General features: G+C 43.9%; 1 long non-coding RNA gene across 4 annotated transcripts in view; it reads right to left on the reverse strand.

The window, feature by feature from the left end:
- LOC144799131 (uncharacterized) overlaps window positions 1–19,157 on the reverse strand; it is a 510,047-nt gene that overhangs the window by 307,311 nt on the left and 183,579 nt on the right. Inside the window, exon 4 of one of the 4 annotated variants that reach the window (XR_013603757.1) lies at window positions 18,832–18,956. The exons of the other annotated variants lie outside the window; for them this stretch is intronic. This is a non-coding gene — a long non-coding RNA (uncharacterized LOC144799131). Of the gene's footprint in view, window positions 1–18,831; window positions 18,957–19,157 lie in introns of those variants that run through there. 4 annotated transcript variants of the gene reach the window in all.

Consider the following 19,157-nt stretch of genomic DNA (forward strand, 5'->3'; position numbering starts at 1 on the left):
GCAACCCTCCTCCGGGTGGACGTCCACCAGTCACTCTCAAAGTCAAGTGGTATGGGAGCCCGGGCTCGCAGGTGTAGTAAGCGGCCCCACAAGGCGGCCCAACTCGGCACCTTCCTCTGACCACCAGGCCGAAAGCCCCCAGAGAGCCCTCGATCGCCGAGATTCCAATCAACAGGACCGTACGAAAGCCAAGGATCAGGAAGCCCCCAGCCCCCGATGGCAAGTCCCTGAGGGGATGGTGCAGCGGGGCAACTCAGTCACCAGCTATCTAGGCGCCGGCGATAGGCACACAAATCGATCAGGAGAGCCAGATAAAATGGCGCCGACACGCTCCCTGTCCAGACCACTAGGTGCATACCCCCAGCTTCTCCACTAGTCCTGCTCCAGTCCGCAGCAAGTGATCGAGGCCTGCACGATCTAAGCCTCAGGGAGGGGTGTGGGGCTCCACCAGACCCCCCAGGTGGTCACGCACTTCAAGCCGACGTCCAGCCTCCCCGGGCCCGCACTCCACCTAGGCCCCCGCAGGCTGCAACCCCCAGGGCTCTTCCGCTCCGTAGTTAGCCGAGCCGGCTCCAAGTTCACTCCCCCGGCTCGGGCTGCTGGGCGTCTCTCACTCCCCCCTTCCAAGCTAGGGCGCAGCTCCACGTACTGTGTCCGGGCCCCACAGCGTGTCTCAGGGGCAAGCAGTGACCGGAATGCGCCTGGAGCCTCCACCACTCCGCCGGGCCTGCCCTACGGGGCCTCCGTGCTCCCTCAAGTTCAGGCCCTCTCCTCACCTCCGGCCGGGAGAGCCACACACCACCGGCGTCCTCCGGTACGCTGCACCGCCCTCCGCTGATCGCGCGGTTCGCTCCAGGGAGCCGGCGTATAGGGAGGACCTCGGGTGGGCAACGGGCGAGCCCCTCTCCGCCGCCGCGGTCACACCGAACCTCCGGCCGGCCCTCAGGGTACGTGAGTCCGGGAATTTGAAGGCCTCACAGCTTCCCCGCTCCTGTAGCCGCCACGAGCGGCTCAGCGCTCCGCAGACGGCACCGGACCTCTCCGCGCTGCGTCGTAGACCTCCGACAACGGTCTGGGGCCAGCCTGCGCCAGTGACATCGAGCTATCAGCAGCTATGTTGGATCGGCGCCGGAGAGGCTCGGAGAAGCGTCTTACTCCGACGCCATCTTGGCCACGCCCCCGTGTGAGATTCTTTTACAGAGGGGGAGGGGAAGAAGCGGGGACCTCATTTTATTTACCTATGTGCAAGTGATAATTGAGCTATAGAAACATTCCATTTGAAACTTGAAACTGTCATCTGGGGGTTACTGATCTCTTGCGAGGAGGGTGTTGCTCTGTCAAGGGGAGGTAACCTTCCAGGGTTCTAAGACCTGGACATTTCTAATGTGTTAAACTGAAGTGGAGGAAGTGTCAACGTTGTGGACGTTCTGGTGATATAATTAGAGAGCCTCCACTGGGGTGAGAAACCTAACACTGTAGAAGACCAACTTCTTTTGAACTGAATTCTACTGAGGTTATATGTCAACTGGAATGTTCTGACCAATTTGTACAGTATATTGAGATGTAAAATGACTGAAGAGTAGATAAAATATTTTTATAAAACAAGCTTGTTTTTTTACACAAACATTGGTGTAGTGTCATTTTTGAGTGATATTGCATTAGATTACTGCTGGGTGGTTTGCAACCTTTACACATGTGCCTCTGTTGATATTGCCTTACCCTAGGCCAGGCTACCCTAGGTGACCTGACATATTTAGGTTCCAACAAGAGGTAATAAGTAAATTTAATTTACCACAGTAGGCAAAAATTATTGAAAAAAGGATATGGAATTCGACCCCTCAAGTCCCTCTGCAACTCTATAAATGCGAAGTTTGTTGCGTCTGTTTCGATTTTCTAAATTTTCCACCTGTTGCTTGAGGTTTTGAATCTCTCTCTGCATATTAGGAACTTGATCAGTAAGAGCTTGAACTGAAGAAATGTTTTTTTCAAGGTGATCCACTTTTTGCTTCGTATGTGACCAATTAACTTCAAGGCTTTGAAGGGGAGCATTAGTATCTGCCATGTAGGGTTTGAGTGAACGAATTTCCTCCATGTAGGGTTTGAGTGAACACATTTCTTCTAATAGAAGCTCCATAGAAATAGAAAAAGCTGTATTAGTAGGAGAAGGGGGATTTGTTTTAACTCGTTTCCCTGTAGTGGAGGCAGACGCAGAAGGCAGTTTAGACGTATTTTTGATGTTTGAACGAGAAATATGAGGAGAGGAACACTTCATAGAAAGAGAGTCAGAGGCTGCATCTTCCAAATTCTCTTGCAAAACACTAAAGGGAATAACATCCTTTAAAGACATGTTGGTGGCGTTAACTTGTTGAGAGGAACTTCAATTGTGGCGTGGTGTCACCATCGAGAAGATGAAGGAAAAATACAAGAATGCAACAAGAGTCAAAAGTCCAAGTATGTTTTCTAAGTAAGTATTCTGAGAGCGAGAAATGATGGTGCAGCAATAAACTGTATGAAGAGCAATTCCAGCTCAGCACGAAGAAACCAACTAGATCAATGAAGAAGAAGGACTAATCCAAAGTGGTAGCGTCCGCATCACAGGATTTCAAAATGGACAGACTGGTGAAGGAGCAAATTTGAAAAAGAGCAAAGCGTGTAAATTCTTTAAAAGCAGCCTTTATCATGAAAGCATTCGTATATAAACGCTGTATATGCACTTACTCAAAGAGAGAATGTTGGCTCCAATGAAAGAAATAGATATATTAATATGTTGGTGAGGTAAATCCCCACATGAAAATGGTGGCAAAGAAGGATTCTGAACTGTAAAAACTTAGAAAACCAGTCAGAAATAGAATAACATTGTGTCCAAACATCATTGCAGGCAGGACAATCCACAAAGAGACCGGTGCAGAGATGTGCAAGCCATAATCAGGAGGATTTGTGAAAGAATAGTAAGCAGCGTTTGCTAGGGCGATAGAGGAGACAAAATGGCGGTAGCTGCTCAGGTGCAATCAGTCTTGCTGAGGAAGCGGATAAAAGCATGTCGTTGCTCACCTCCGTCGGTAAAGAAGACACCAATGTTGACAGCAGGTTTTTCGGTTGTCAAAAATGCGTGTTTGGAGACCGCGTAGTCGTTGGGAGCAATCGGAAGCCTCCCGTCGCGACTATGTTCCTGCGGAGCTCCCAGGACCAGCGGCCATTTCTGTCGGCGCTGAGACCACGCCCCCATTGTTGTCTCACCTCTAACAATGGGCTTCCTCCTCTTCACCGACATCAGGTTACTTTCCTGGAAAGCATGTGCTTTCCGCATTAGCAGTACGATTATAGATTATTCACTTAGAAGGGTTGCACTGCCCTCAGCTGGTGGCCACTGGTATTTGCAGATCGGCAAAGAGTACTTGAGGTACATTGCACAAAGGAACATTTTATATAAACATTGCAGAGAAGTAGCAAACATGGACCAATTGCCCTTCAGCACCTTTTTTGCTGCTTACGGAATAAGACATGGTGCAAACAGATTTTCCTCCTGAAACTGCCCCAAAACTATTTTTGTAGCAAGGCCAAAACGTAGAATACAGATTTTAAAATAATTGTCTCGCTATATGGCCAATATATGGCTTATTTAAAACATATATGTTTAGGGAGGTTTGTGGGGCTTACACATGCATTTTTATGGAGGGGGTTTGCCAAAGATTGTCATAATATATGTTCAGTCTGATCACAGAAGTACGCCCCAATATAGATTAATGCATGCATAGCTGCCAAGGTTTCAGATTGCTATGTGTGACATTTACATAAAATCAGTGTAATTATGAGTGACATTTCAACCACTATGAGTGACACTTTTTCGCAAGCAAAATCAAGCAGTAAAGATGAGGGAAACATATATAAATCAAGCAGTAAAGACGAGGGAAACATATATAAATATCAGAAATGACACCCATTTGAGCAACAAGAAACTCTAAGAAAATCTCAAACCTGCTGCTAATCACCAGGGGCCTCATTTATGAGGCTGCGCGTCACTTTTACGCCGCCGGTGCGTCACATTTTGTGACTCACCAGTGGCGTAAAAAATGCACCTTATTGCGCCATATTTACAAAGTGACGCATCTAGGTAGATGCGTCACTTTGTAAACCCTTGCGCCACATTATACCTGCGCCAGGTATAATGCATGCAAAGGGGGCGTTTTGACGCAAGAAAGGGTCATGGAAGTGACGCAGTGAAATCTATAAGATTTCACTGCGCCATTTCTTGGCCGCTAATGCGTCAAAATCTTCGCCTGCTTCATGGCAGGCATAAGACTGACGCAGGCACTAACAACATTGGACTTGCCCATGTGAAAATACACATTGCTGGAGTTGCGTCACTTTTGTGACACACTCCAGCAATGCGTCACTTTTGTGCCTACAGATACGTCAGAAATACTGACGTATCTGTAACTCCTTGCAACATGATGCGTCATATTATAAATATGACGCATCAATCATGACGCAAGGAGTGCGCACTGAGAAGTGACGCATCGCTGCTTTCACGCAGCGATGCGTCATTTCTCATAAATGAGGCCCCTGAAATCTAAGGGAACTAACCTAGTGCCCTGGCAAATGGATCGTAGTTTTGGGAATATGCAATGTATCATTGGTACAGTCAAATGCTTTCAACAGGTATATTTAACCCCTCATCAGTGTGACATTACTGTGGTAGCCTTAATTTAATAATACCTTATGTATGCTGCTGTACAGTAGCTAAGTCAGTCTGTCTCCAGTCACAACGCTGGTGGTGAGGAGATCTCTAAGCAGAACGGGTCATATGCACTGCTCAGCTAATGTGAGAGGCGGGCCTGCCCTAAACATCTGCTCAGCCTCTCCCGGACTCAGAGCACATGTTGAAGGAGAGTTCTAGTGTTGTCAGGCGACAACAACAATTCCTAGGGGCCCGGGCTGGGGCACAGGCTGAGGATGGCGGATATCATGTTCTATACACAAGCTACTAAGCACTTTCGTGAAGGCCCAGAGTGCCTTTCAAGTTCCACAGCATATTATGTCTATTTAGCAGTGTGTACAACTAAAGTTTCATACTATATTCATTAATTCTTTCAAACATACATATTTTAAAATTGTTACCACTTATTTATCGTAATTTGTACAACACTGTGTTTGGACGTGCTCGGAAAACAGCAGCATTTTATGCAGGAAAGCGGAGAAAAAAATATATAATCCGAAAACACACGGAGAAGTGAACAGCTGCTTTAAAGTAGCCGCAAAGTGCACCACAATTGACATCGACATTTGCAAACAGAGCTCTACGTCACCAATTAAGCCGTCATGATTTACAAACCAGGAGGAAGACAGCCTTCCGTTTTTCGACAAAGCGCACTCACTACACAATTTCCATTGCTCCAGAGTGTCGATAAGATCACTCTAAGTGACTTCAAAATACAAAGTTTTCCAAAACTCACGCCTCAAGCTATGGAACCCAACAACATGCATTTACATAATACCTTTCTGCCGCGCTGCCCCAACACAAATTACACAAACAGCTGACTGTCCCTGCTCTGTGAGCACTGTCTTCCTGGCGGCCGCTAAATGAACCTTACCGTGAGTGTGATGGGCCACTCCCACGAGGTCCACTGCAGTCTCCCTCGGCCGGGTTCAGCAATATTAAATTCACATTGGGCGGCAGCCACCAAATCATGCCTCACACTGCAGCGCGGGCGGACATGCCCTAGCAGCAGCAACAGACACCAGCTCTGAGATAAGACAGCGCTAGCCACCCGCATACCAGAGAGGCCCCAAGGCGCCAACCTTCCCCTCACGCTCCCTGCATAGTAGGATGTGACGTCAACTGCAGCGCACCGGCCAATTGTATCAAACAAGCTGACTGGGCCCATCCCTAGATGAGGTTGTCTGGATCAGAGCCGCGTGGCGCAGCAGAATAATCCCATAAACATACATTGCAGCACGGTGAGACTGCCAGCGGTGCCTTAGCTGTGCTGGGAACCCCCAAGCTTGCGGGAGCATTGATCACAGGGCACAAGGCAGGGCGCTGCCAGCCACCTACCACACACAGAGCCTTCCATAGCGCTTCAAAGTGACAGCTGACATATCTGCAGAAATGCGTGACAATGCATTTCAGTGCGATGAAGCGGAGCACCACACTGAAATGCGTTAGCATCACACCTGATGCATGATACTTGGCAGGACTAATGCATGGTAGCAAAAAATCCTGCAACCCAGCGCATCCCATTATTGTTTCAAGTTCTCAAGAATTATGGGTCAGATGTACGTAGCACTGGTCAAAAAATACTGGTCTCAATTTACAAGCACTATTTTTGCGACAAGTGTGATATTTTGCAAACTGACCTACGCACAATAGGTTGGTTTGCAAAAATATTAATTACAAGTGGGTCGCAATCCTACCTACCTCATGAACAGCCACGGCCCATGCAGGTAGGAGCATCCACTCATGAAATCCGCGCCCTCCTCAACCAGGGCCAAACAGCAGCCCTCATCCTCCTGTACCTATCTGCAACCTTCGACACCGTCTCCATCGCACACTAACCACTAGACTCCACAACGCCGGCACCGGAGGAAAGGCCCTACACAGGATGCGGTCAATCCTCACAGGCAGAACACAGAGAGTAAGATTCCCGCCCTACCTCTCAGACCTGAAGAGCCCAGAGGCAGAGTACCCCAAGGATCCTCCCTCAGCCCCACGCTGTTTAACATCTACAAGGTCCCCCTCTATACCATCGTCAGAAACCACAGGCTCAACACTGTCTCCTACACCAATGACACCCAGCTCATCCTCTTCCTCACCAAAGAACCCATTATCACCAGGCACAACTTCCAAGAAAGGATAATAGCCGTTGTAACGTGGATGAAGAACAACTGCCTGAAACTCAACTCAGAGAAAACAGAAGTTCTCATCCTCTGCTCCACCCTCTCAGCTTGGCACACCACCTGGTGGCCCCCATTCTTGGAAAACCACCCATCCCAACAGACCATGCACGTAACCTCGGCATCATACTGGACTCATCGCTCACTATGAAACCCCAAGTTCAATGCCCTCTCCTCAGCCTGTTTCAACACCCTCTGCATACTCTGTGAAACATTCAAATAGATCCCCTCCGAATCCAAAAAAACAACCACAAACGCCCTCATCACAAGCAGACTAGACTATGGCAATGCCTTCCATGCCGGAATCAACAAAAAACTTCTCAGCAAGCTCAAGACCATCCTGAACGCCACAGCCAGATTAATCCTTCAAATCCCCAGGCACTACCACATCACGCAACACCTCCAGGATCTGCACTGGCTCCCTGTCGAAAGAAGGATAACTTTCAAGCTGCTCACACACACGTACAAAATGCCCTCCACAACATCGTACCACAATACCTCAACAACTGCCTCCCCTTCCACACCCCCAAGAGAAACCTCCGTTCAGCCAACCTCACCCTGGCTACCATCCCACGCTTCTACAGGAACAGAGCAAGTGGAAAGTCCTTTTCGTACCTCGCATCCAAGACGTGGAACAACCTCCACCTCCAGCAAATCCCTAGGCTGCTCCAGTTCAGGAAAGACCTCAAAACCTGGCTCTTCAGATGACACCAATGGAACTGTACACATCCCACCCCTAGTACCCTGAGACCCTAACAGGCGAGTAGTGTGCTTTATAACCCCACTGATTGATTGATTGATTTTAAGAGCGGTGGAGTCGGTTGGGGGGGGCAGATTTTGACAAACGATGATGTGGGAAGATTAATTAAATAATACCTTTTCCCTCGTTGTCTGTCAAATTCCACCCCCCACCCAGTCCCACCTCCCCACCGCTCTTACCTGCACAAGCCGCGGCTGTTCATGAATAGCATTGAGTCAGGTCTCAAATTGCCACCCACTAGAAATCTCGGCCATTGCCGGTGGACCTACAGACTACCATGTATGTGACTGTTTTTAAACAAAGCATTTTTTGTATGCAACCTGTTTCCCTATAAGGAAAACAGGATGTGTTTTTAATTTTTTTTAAATATTATCAACATTTTTAAGAGTAAACAGTGGTCCCTGCGACCACTGCACACTCTTTGTAAAGTAGAAAGTGGTCCCTTGACCCAAATAAAGGAGAGTAGTCCCTTGAGGACCCCTTTCCGTTTGCAGATGCTTTACCACTATTTTTATGTAGTTGGTAGAGTACTACGGTTTGAGACTAGATTTCAGTTACAAAACATTATTACATACCATCCGATTTGTTATGTGGAAGGGATACCCTAAACACACCCGTTCCAAATACCAAGTCTGTATTTGACACAAACCTAAATTGCAAATCGGTAACATAATACCAAATGATATTTTGGGTTCCATGCATAAAAAAAAACTATTTGTAGTTGCAAATAGCTGGATACTGTGAATCAGGCTGCTTGCATATACGTAAGGCCTCATATATCTCTCCCTTCGTACTTTCGAAATTCAGGCTGTGTATGAACAATGCTGTGCTCAGTCTTCAAGATGGATGCATGAAAGGGAGTAAGTAGGAAATGTAGGGAGTATGTAGTACTCTGACCTAAGCACCATCTGCCCATCATCCCTCACTGAGAATGAACTATCCATGACTCAAACAATGTTTTTGGCAAAATTCCTTGGTAAACATGACAAAAATTTCCAAAAATTCAAGTAAATAAATAACTTGGTAAAGAACTGATTTGATGTTCTCCACGACATTCCTACACACGAAACACACTGATTGACGAATGTGCTGATTATTTACCAGCATTGTCTATTATTCCGACTATCCTTTTTCTCGGTACTTACCAATTGAGCTATCTCCACATCCTTCTAGCTGACACTACATCACCTAGCAAACTTTGAAACAGTCTTCCTCCCACTCAAACCGCCCATCCCCTCAGGCTCCTCATATAACTAGAGTGTGAGAAATTGGGTTGTTGGTTGAGGGGGGGGGGGGGGCTTCTCAAGCAACAGCCACAATCCTTGCCGGGGGAACCACAAAGTCACACAATTAACATATGCATAACTCTGTGGTAGCTTGGCACAAAAGTAGTCAGGCTTAACTGAGAGGCTAGCATTGATGCAACACTCAAACAGTAATTAAGTGAAAAACAGTACAAGAAAAATCCCACACTAATTTAGAACAAGCATTTGCAATGCAATCAGTCTCGCATTTGTAAAAGTTAAAACTATTGGCATTGTACATGATGATGTTTTTTTCTTATGTTTTTTGTTTGCCTTGGAGTAAAATAACAGGTTTACCAGCTGACTTTGGAATTGGTGAACTAAGTTCTAGTTCTCAGATTGATTTAACCGTCCTGCGCTTTATGTAAATTACCTTTCTTCTCCCTGTTAACGGGTGACTATCACTGTTAATTAATAGACGTTGTTACTATTCAGCTCAGATGAACTCAATTCATCAGCCTCAGAAAGATGAAATGCAGAGACATTCCTATTGGGATTCAATCATGAAAATCACAAACTACGCCAGGTTTACTATATGATTCAATGTCAGTAGAGACCGCGTTTTCGATGATGTGCATTTAACACAACAGTGCACGCAGGGAGTTGTATTCTTGCTTTAGTTCAACTGAACCAATGCATCCAAACATTTAAAAAAAAAAATGAAATATCTAGAGCTGCAAATGTTGTGTCTTGGACAGCGGCGAGAACTGTTTTATATATAACACTGAGTTACAAACACATGTATGAGCAGATACAGTACCCTGTTGTGCTGCCTTATTGTGTTCAAGTGACTGCCCCGCAGAGCTGCTGCTGCTTTTTGCTCCACATATGCCATTTATATTCGTTACTCATCTATTGCTGTCTGAAAACCACCTGGTCACCACCAGGCGCTCAGCAGTCAGTATGCCTCAGAACAGACTACCACAGCCTCATCAACATAGAGTAGCCACATGCACCCTCACTTACACCACGGGAACAGGCCCAACCAGGGTCGGTGTGAGGCTAAGTGGCATAATGATGCCTCCCATGCAATTCCATAAACTTTAATCTCTTTGTAGCTCTTTCTTTGAGAACACCCCATGTTTTGGCCTTTAAGACTCCACCAGGCCACACGCTTCCTTTCTCAGCACATTACACACAGCTGGACACTTCCCGGCCCGACATTGGTGCACCGGATCCTGAACGCACGCGCCGGTGTGTGCACTGTGATTCGTGTATTCCACGGCACACTTCAAAAGCAGGGCCACTGGAATTACGCGATGGTGTGGCGATTTTGGCATAGGTATAAATTTGCAGTGTTTGCCACATCCCTCATCCTCTGCATAATCTGCAGAATTTGACAAAAAAAATTGTTTATAGCTCAAACGATTCAAAAGTGACCAAAAAAGCAACGACACATGTAGCCAGACAGTGGACGGACTTTGCAAAGCTGGGCTGGTCACCTTTCTGTAGCTTATTGCTATATTTGGGTCAGGGCACAAGTCCTATAAAAAGAAGTGGGGGGACTGACCTAGTTGCAGGCAGTATGCAAGTGACATCATGACGCGTGCCATCCCAGCATATGACGTCACGTCACGTGAGATCTCACATGGCATCACAGGAAGTGGCCTCAATGGAAGACTCTGCATTAGGATGAGTAGCGCTATAAAATAAATAAAATAGCGCTATTTATATTGTTATTTGCGTAAATACTGGGATATCCCATCCCATCTGCCATTCTTAGAGTGCGTGCTCTTATATACAGGCACTGAAAAAAAGTTACAAGCATGCATCTCTGAAGTGTCTGTGAAGAGATAATACACTGTGTGCTTTCTGTTTCTTCTCCTGTGCATTTGCATCTAAGGCGAGGTTCTAGGCCGCCTCCCATCTGATAATCGATCAACAGGAGGCCTGATGGCCCCTTAACTTCTTCCTTAATCTTTGGCACAGCTGAGGGTGTTAAAAAAGCCCCCGAACTGCCTGCACGTTGCTGCTGAGATGAAAAGCAGACACCATGCTGGAGCTGCTGAACGTGTCCTGGTGTCTGAAAATGACACTGGGACAAGTTCAACTTATTTCTGTGGGGTCCAACTTCTTGGCAGGGGGGACGGCGTCCACTCTGTGAAAATAGTAAGTGGATGCCGTGTACCTGCGTGTACCCCCCCCCCCCCCCCGACTCCTGCGCTGAATTGGGTGTTAAACGGATGCTAAAGAGGTGCAACTAATGCCCAGAGTTAACAAGTTTATAATCGACAAAACAATGAAGTAATACTATAAAAACATGTACTGAACTGTTAGCATTTTCTTGCCACATAATTTACTCAGCTCTGCCACATAATTCGGTACTCCGCTGCTCCTAATGCCAGTGCCCTGAATCGAAACCTGTGTACAATAGTTGTTTTGCAGAACCCTGAACCCCAAACCATGCCGCCGTCTGACATTCGTTCTCAATTCACACTTTAGCAGAACGAACTTCACTTTTCTAAAAGCACGCGCCACCTCGGTTCTTAAGTGCAGGCAGGGATTTTTTTTACATTTTAGAATAATAGAAGTCGGAAAGGAGAAACATTGAGAGAACAGAGTGTGTGGAGGTGGAGTGAGGTAGCAAAGTAAGTGACAGAGATGGATGAATAAATGGACAGCCCTGTGATGTGCTGTGGTGGATAGATGGAAGTAAGGCTCAGAGGGTGGGTAACAGATGGTGTTGATGGATGTAGTGGATAGGTGAATGGATGGGTGGATGAATTAGTGGTGTGGATGGATGAATGGGAGGATTGATTGGCTGGATGAATGGACAGATGGATGAGTCAGGTGTGTGGCTGTGGGTACATTAATGGGTGGATGGCAGGGGGGATAAAGAGAGGGATGCTGGATAGATAGATAGATACAGAGAGCTGTTGAGGGAAACCTCAAAGGTGCATGCACCCATAACCAGATGGAGAATGCAGACACTTCCAAAAGACAAGAACTAGCAGTTTCTTTAATCACAACTTACTCTGGAGATGGTCAGAGGAGCTGAAATCCTTGCCACCCACCTATTTAAAGCCCCATGGTGAGGGGCTGTTTATAGTGACCGTCTGTGCCATGTCTTTTAGTAAAGTTTGCTTCTTTTACAGTGGCGCTGGTATTGTGAACAGCGTGTGATGAGGCTGGAGCTCCACGTACTGCTGCCCTGCTCCTGCTGAGGCGAGATACAGCACTGGAGTGGATGGTGCCTCCCTCGTCTTCTTATAGGAAACGCCAGGCGGCACAGTAACAGATTCAAAATTTGGAAGTTTGAAATTTGTCTAGACTAGCGTTGCCCATGCCCGGTGGCCATTTTGGAATCGGATGGCAATTACATGCAACTATTATTGGGTGGGTGTGCATGGCATTAATAAATAGTACGCCGCAAATGGGTTCAAACACATGAAGCTCCAGAGTTTATTTTTCATGGACAGGAGTGGGGACTGCTGTCTCTCAGTGAGACGGACCAGAAGTGTTACGGAGCGCTGTTTGTGTGGTGCCAGGCGGAGTGGTGGGCACAGCAGACTCCATGGGGCTTCCGTGGGAGACAGCCGCGCCGCAACCCTGCAGACTCTACTGTGGCAGGCCACTGCTGCATGCTCTGGAGGAAGGAGGAGGGCTCAGTAGGTACGCAAGAAGTAGGCGGTGTGTGCGCTACCACTGCAGCACTTCAGGAACTGCCCAGGTGAGTCTTCTATGCTACCTCCGCAGTGCTGTCCTGCCTATCACTGGGCAGTGGGACCCTCGGCAAAGAAGGTTTTGGGGCTGCCCACCCTTCCCTGCCTGCAGCCCGGGCTCCTGATCTGCCCATTGTAAACACACACACTGTATACACACTGAAACCCTGAAAACAAAAGAAAATTCGAATTATTAAAGGAAGGCTGTGACTGTGCCGCATGCGCAGTGCTGAGGACGGCGGAAACAGCCATGGAAGCACAATGGCTGTGTAGCGGACACTGCAAGGGAAACTACCATTATGACATGAAGATGCGACTATGGGCACATTATCCAATTAGAAGAAATGTTTTTAAAGGACACTGACAAAAGCCAATCAAAAGTTGGGGGCATGGTCAAAGCCAATAAACTGAATACAGCATGTCTCAAAGACAATGCCTTCACACTGCCTAGGCTCAACCTATAAATAGAGTAAATTGTAATACAATATTTGACATCAAAATGACAAATATCCAATCAGTAGAATCAGAGTGATGAAATGTTACCGGATCTAGTGAAAAATAGCACCAAAAAACACAAAGCGCCAACTGCAGATATCTGTTTGCGTGTTATCGGGGCAAAGTAAAAAAGGTTAAGGCCATCCGCGATGAAGCACAGTTCAGATACACAGAGGGGAAAGGGCCCGGTTTCAGCTTACTTTCGGATTATAAAATTTTTTTAAGAAACCAATGCCTGAGAAGGTAAAGTTCAATCAAGCAAGGCTGCCAGTCGTGTACAAGCAGGAAGCGTCCAAGTTGCGGTGAAGATTTCTATGTTCAGACATAGTCACTTTTTTGGAAGGCAAAGATCTCCATTTGGACAAGCCTGCAGGCTGCCTCTGTTGGGGTCTCCAGGTGGCTGGATACCCTTCCACAGAGGAGCTGCTGAACAGTATTTGTTGCTGCGGAGAAGAACGTAGCGCGAGCGATAGAAAAGTCAGGCTCACCGACTATGCACCTTGGATGGATCGATGAGCAGGTAGGTACCATTCTCCTCTGTTCTCCGGGCACTTTTTTCACCAAGTTTTGGATTCGGCCTACCTGCATACCTTTAGCACACCTTCCAAGGGTCATGGACTGGATCATAATGTTGGTCCATGTATAATAAGAATATAGTCCAAATGTAGGTTATACATGACAAAACAATTGTCTCGATTTCTGTTATAGTAGCGCCTGTACATGTTTCTAATTCAATGTTTAAAAGCTATCAGTGCTTCTGAATTCGGTGATAAAATCTGACGGACGAAGGTGATACGTTCCTTCGTGATAAAGAAATACACGTGTGTCAATATGGAAGACGCCATTGTAATTATATAGCGCTTACTAACCCCTTGCGAAGGCGTCGAAGCGCTTTACGGCAACTAGCACGCTCCGGAACCCAAAATCATATAGTGATAGTTTTGAAAGGTAAACGATTTACATGGCACGGATTTTCGGGGGTTTGTTCGTACACAGCCTCTTAGAGCTAAGCTCGCAGGCCCGTGGCTGGCTGGCCCTGTTATCTTGTTGTCTCACCTCTTTTTTTTAAGTTTAAAGTTTATTGAGAAAGAAAATCACTACATAAATAGAAAGAAATATCATATCAAAGAAATCATAATGAAAAAAGAAGTCGTACATTACATAGCAAATTATAATCCATATCTGGTAAAGGGGTTGAGAAGGGGTGGAAAGAGGGATAAAAAAAGGAGGGGGGTAGTATCATATAAAACAGTATAAATAGACGCATTACCTGTTTCTTACGTCAACATCATCAACAAGAACTTGTTAGGAATACTATAAAACATAAACAATTAAATGAAATAATTGGAAGGGAATAAAGGAGTAATATCATAAAAGAATACATCTGGAGTATACAGTGAGGAGACAACATAAAGTTTATGGAGGTTTCTTAACTTCATCTGGAGTATTAACTTTGGTAGAGGAGGCTGAAGCAAAATCTGTTAAATAGGAGGTTAGAGGAAGCAATAAAAGATCTCTTTTAATGCGTAGAGATAAGGGGGTGACATTATTTGTATCAAATCTATGATGAAAACAAACAGCATTCCACCAGGCTCTGAAAGTAACTTTGTCAGCTTGTTTCCAATTAGAAGTTATTAAATGTAGGGCTAATAACAAATTGATTAATGAGGGAGTGGAGGTAGGATGCGGCCAGGAGGGTGATAAGGAGCCTAGAAATATATTGGAAATGGAAAAGGGAATCTGGGTATTGAAAATGTAATAATTTGGGACCAAACTGAAAGCCAAAAACGAGAGAGGGAGGGGCAGTCAAAAGCATATGTTTTAAATCAGCTGAGGCATTATTACATGACCAACAGGCTGAAGAAAGGTCTGTGGAGAAGGAGGCTAATTTCATTGGAGTAAAAATAAGGCGTTTGTAAATAAAATATAGGGTCTGAGATGTATTGGCTGCTCGTGATGTTTTATGAATTTGTAACCATAATTTGTCCCAAAAAGGAATAGACCAACATTCTACAAGATCTTTTTCCCAGGCCAATTCAGATTTCTCCTTGGGTCTATCAGAGGAGAAAAATAGGTTTTTGTATAGAGAAGAGGCCGATGTATTAATAGATAAGAGAGGGAAAAGAGTAGAAGATCTGGAAGGAATAGTAGGGTTAGGAGGTAAAGAAAGAAGACATTGTAGGAGAGAGGGAAGAAGTGAATCATATTGAGTTTTACAAGAAAAGGTTAAGGAAAAATTTGATTGAAGTTCTGGAAAAAGGAAGAGGGTAAGGGAATTAGACACCAGTTGCTAACTCCAAAGTAGACCTTTGAGTCTCCATTTTTTCCAAAAGATGGTACGACCTTTGATACGTAGTAAATGATTATGCCAAATAGGTTGATGTTCTAATGAAGTAAGGGCAGGATAGGAGGACGGCAGAAGAGGTATTAATATTTTACGTGTATGAGAGATCACTTGAGGACGGAAAGAAGAAATATTATTAGTAAAAGCCAGAGATTCCCGAAAATGGAAGGAAGCTATAAAATGTTTCTCGATATTCAACCAGAGAGGAGGATGGACACATTGAGCTTGAGCAAGCCATCGAGAGGATTGTCTCAAAGAAAAAGCATGATGATATGATTTGAAATCAGGGAATTTGAGGCCACCAGAGACTTTATCAGCTTTGTGAGCTTTAAGAGCGATACAAGGAGACTTGTTTTTCCAAAGGAATTTGTTTAGTATAGAATCAATTTTCTTAAAATAAAAACCAGGAATGTAAATTGGAATCATAGATAAAAGATAGAGAACAAGCGGAGAGAGCATCATTTTAATTGAATCTAAGCACCCCCACCAGGAGAGAAAAAGCGGATGCCATCGGTCAATAGATGCAGACAAAGATTTGGAAAGACTGTCAAAATTTTCCTTTAGAGTTTCTGGAATAGTGGGAGAAAACCATAAACCTAAGTATTTGATTTTAGAGGTTTTCCAGGAGAAGCCAGAGGAAATAAAATCTTGCTTTAAACAAAGAACATTTAAAGGGAGAAATTCACATTTATCTGAATTGAGACGATAACCGGATAACTGAGAAAAAATATGAACGAGAGAGAGAAAAGCTGGAAGAGAAATAGAAGGATTGGAACAATATAGAAGAATGTCATCAGCATAATCAGACAATTTAACATGGGTAGTGTCGAGCTTAAAACCAGAAATTCTGTAGTCAAGCCGAATTTACGTTAAAAAAAGGGTCTAATGCAATTATAAATAAAAGAGGAGATAAAGGACAACCTTGACGAACCCCTCTGGAAAGAGAGAAATAATCAGAGGATTTTCCATTAACAAAAATAGAGGCTTTGGGGCTAGAATATAATAAAGAAATGAGAGAGATTAGTGTAGCAGGAAAACCAATCCATTTAAGAGCTTGGAACATAAATTGCCATCCTATTCTATCAAATGCTTTTTCAGCATCTAGTGCTATAGCAGCAATGGGATAATCAAGCGAGGAAGCTTTACTTAAAATATTAAAGAAAACTCTGGGATTGTCGGAAGATAGACGACCTTTGACAAAAACGGATTGTTCCGGACCAATAATGTTTGGTATAACGGGATCAAGACGAAGAGCAAGAATTTTTGCAAAAAACTTGTAAACTAAATTAACTAAGGGGATAGGACGATAGTTTTTACAGAAAGATGGATCTTTATTTTCTTTGGGGATTAAACAGATCACGGCTTCTTGAAAAGAACCTAAAGAGAAGCCTCTGTTACAAAATATTTATAGAGCGATAAAAGATGAGGAAGTAATAAAGCGGCAAAGTGAGTATAAAATTCGATAAGGAATCCGTCAGGACCAGGAGCTTTACCTTTTTTCAATTTAGAAACAGCAGGTTTAATTGCAGATAAAGTGATGTCTGAGTCTAGTGAGGCAAAATCTGTCATATGTGGGAGGAGGGCGGAGTGAGTGAAAGAAAGAGCAAAGAGCATCAAGGGACGGATGCTGCTCCGGTGTGTATACATTTTTATAAAAAAAAGACAAATTCATTTAAAATATCATCATCTTTAAATAATGAAACTCCAGAATTGTTATGGATGGATTAAATTTGAGTTCGTTCCCGACAAATCTTTAAATAATTTGCAAGTAGTTTGCCCATCCTATTCTGGCCTCCATAATAACCGGCACTGCTTTTTAAAAGGTAGGAGGATGCAGCTTCCGTAGATGACGTATTAAAAGAAATGTTTGTGTCAATCAGATTTTTTAGTAAAATTTCAGAGTTAGAGCGATAATAGGAATATTCAAGGTGTTTAATTTTGGCTAATAACTTAGCATTTTTGGATTCAAAAAATTTCTTTTTCTGTGAGACAAAACTTATTATAAATCCCCTAGCCGCCGCTTTAAAGGAGTCCCAAAGCATTACTGGAGAAGAGTCTGGAGTAGAATTAAAAGAAAAGAATTCAGACGCAAAAGAGGTGAATTGGCTGTGAAGGTGAGATCTGATAATAATGAATTATTGAAACGCCATCTGCCTGTATGAGGGGAAAAGGGTAGAAGATCAAAGTCTACAAAAACTGGAGCATGGTCTGATATTAGAATGGAGCCAATCTCGGCATGTGAGACGAGTTGGGATAAGGGTTTACTGAAGAAAAGATAATCTATTCTAGATTGTGAGTTATGAGGAGGAGAGTAAAAAGTATACTCTAATAAGTCTGGATTACAAAGTCTCCAAATGTCAGTTAAGGCTTTGTGACATATAGCAGAGGTGAACTGTGAATGCCTCTTGGTATTGGAGAATTTTACAGAGGAGTGTCTATCTAGAATAGGGTCAAGGATCTGATTACAGTCACCTCCAAAGATAACATAGTCATCAGCAAACATAAGAATTTTATCAGAAATCTGATTCCAGAACATATTATCAACACTAACAGGTGCATAAACGTTAAACAATACTAAGGATATTTGATCAATAAGTAATTTACCAATTACCCAATGGCCTTCAAGATCATTTTCCTGATGGAGTAACGTACATTGGTGTTTTTTATGACACAATATAGATAAGCCATTTTTCTTTCCTAAGGCTGGAGAAGAGAAAACATGACCAACCCAACCCCTTTTCAGTTTGACTGCTTCAGCATCTGATAAGTGGGTTTCTTGAATAAAGGCAATATCAGCATTTAGTCTAGCTAAATGGGTTAACACACGCTGTCTCTTTATAGGGTTATGAACTCCTTTAACATTCCAAGTTAAGACTCTAAACGAGAATCATGTGAACAAACATGCTCATATGTTATAAAAAGAGCATCAAAATAATATCCCTGAAATAGAACAAATAAATTGGTCCTAAGAATGTAAACTGTAGAAGAATCCAGGATTATATGATGAAGAAGAACATGCAAACTTCTTATAAACACAAATGAAGAGTATCTATCAAATAAGCTGTGAACATCTAATATGCAAACAATATAACAATGCAAAATCTTATTACCTAAAGTAGAGAAAAGAAAGACGAAAAGAAAGAGAAATAGATTTAGGATTAAGTAGAGAAACAAGAGAACAGGAAACGATGGAAAAGAGAAAAGAGTATTGCAGAAGGTAGAAATAAAGAGAGAGTGAAAGAGGAAAGGAAAGAACAGGGAAGAAAACCACTGCAAAAGAAGAAAACAAAGAACAAAAATAAAAATGAAGAGTAACACATGACAATGAAAAGAAACATCAAAGGGACATACCACAAGAAGACATTGAGACTGGGGGTGGTGGAACCTCATGAGGAAAGTAGCACACCGAACCAGAGAGATCACAGGAACGCGCGCAGGGGTAACATCCTCCGATTGAACATGAAGAACAAACAAATCAAGGAGTCACAGAACCGCGCCTGAAAGAAATCAAATAAATATTGTTAACAAATTAATATCACAACAGGGTAATAATACAGTACAACAAAGGAAATACAGAAAACAAGGCACAAAATACAAAATACAACATGACTTAACATTCTCTAAAATATAGAGAGTTTACACAGAGTGTTTACGGTTGGGGGATTTCCATCGATACATTTGTACATGAGACCAGAAAT

The sequence above is a fragment of the Lissotriton helveticus genome, chromosome 12, assembly GCF_964261635.1.
Source record: "Lissotriton helveticus chromosome 12, aLisHel1.1, whole genome shotgun sequence".
Classification (NCBI taxonomy): Eukaryota; Metazoa; Chordata; class Amphibia; order Caudata; family Salamandridae; genus Lissotriton; species Lissotriton helveticus.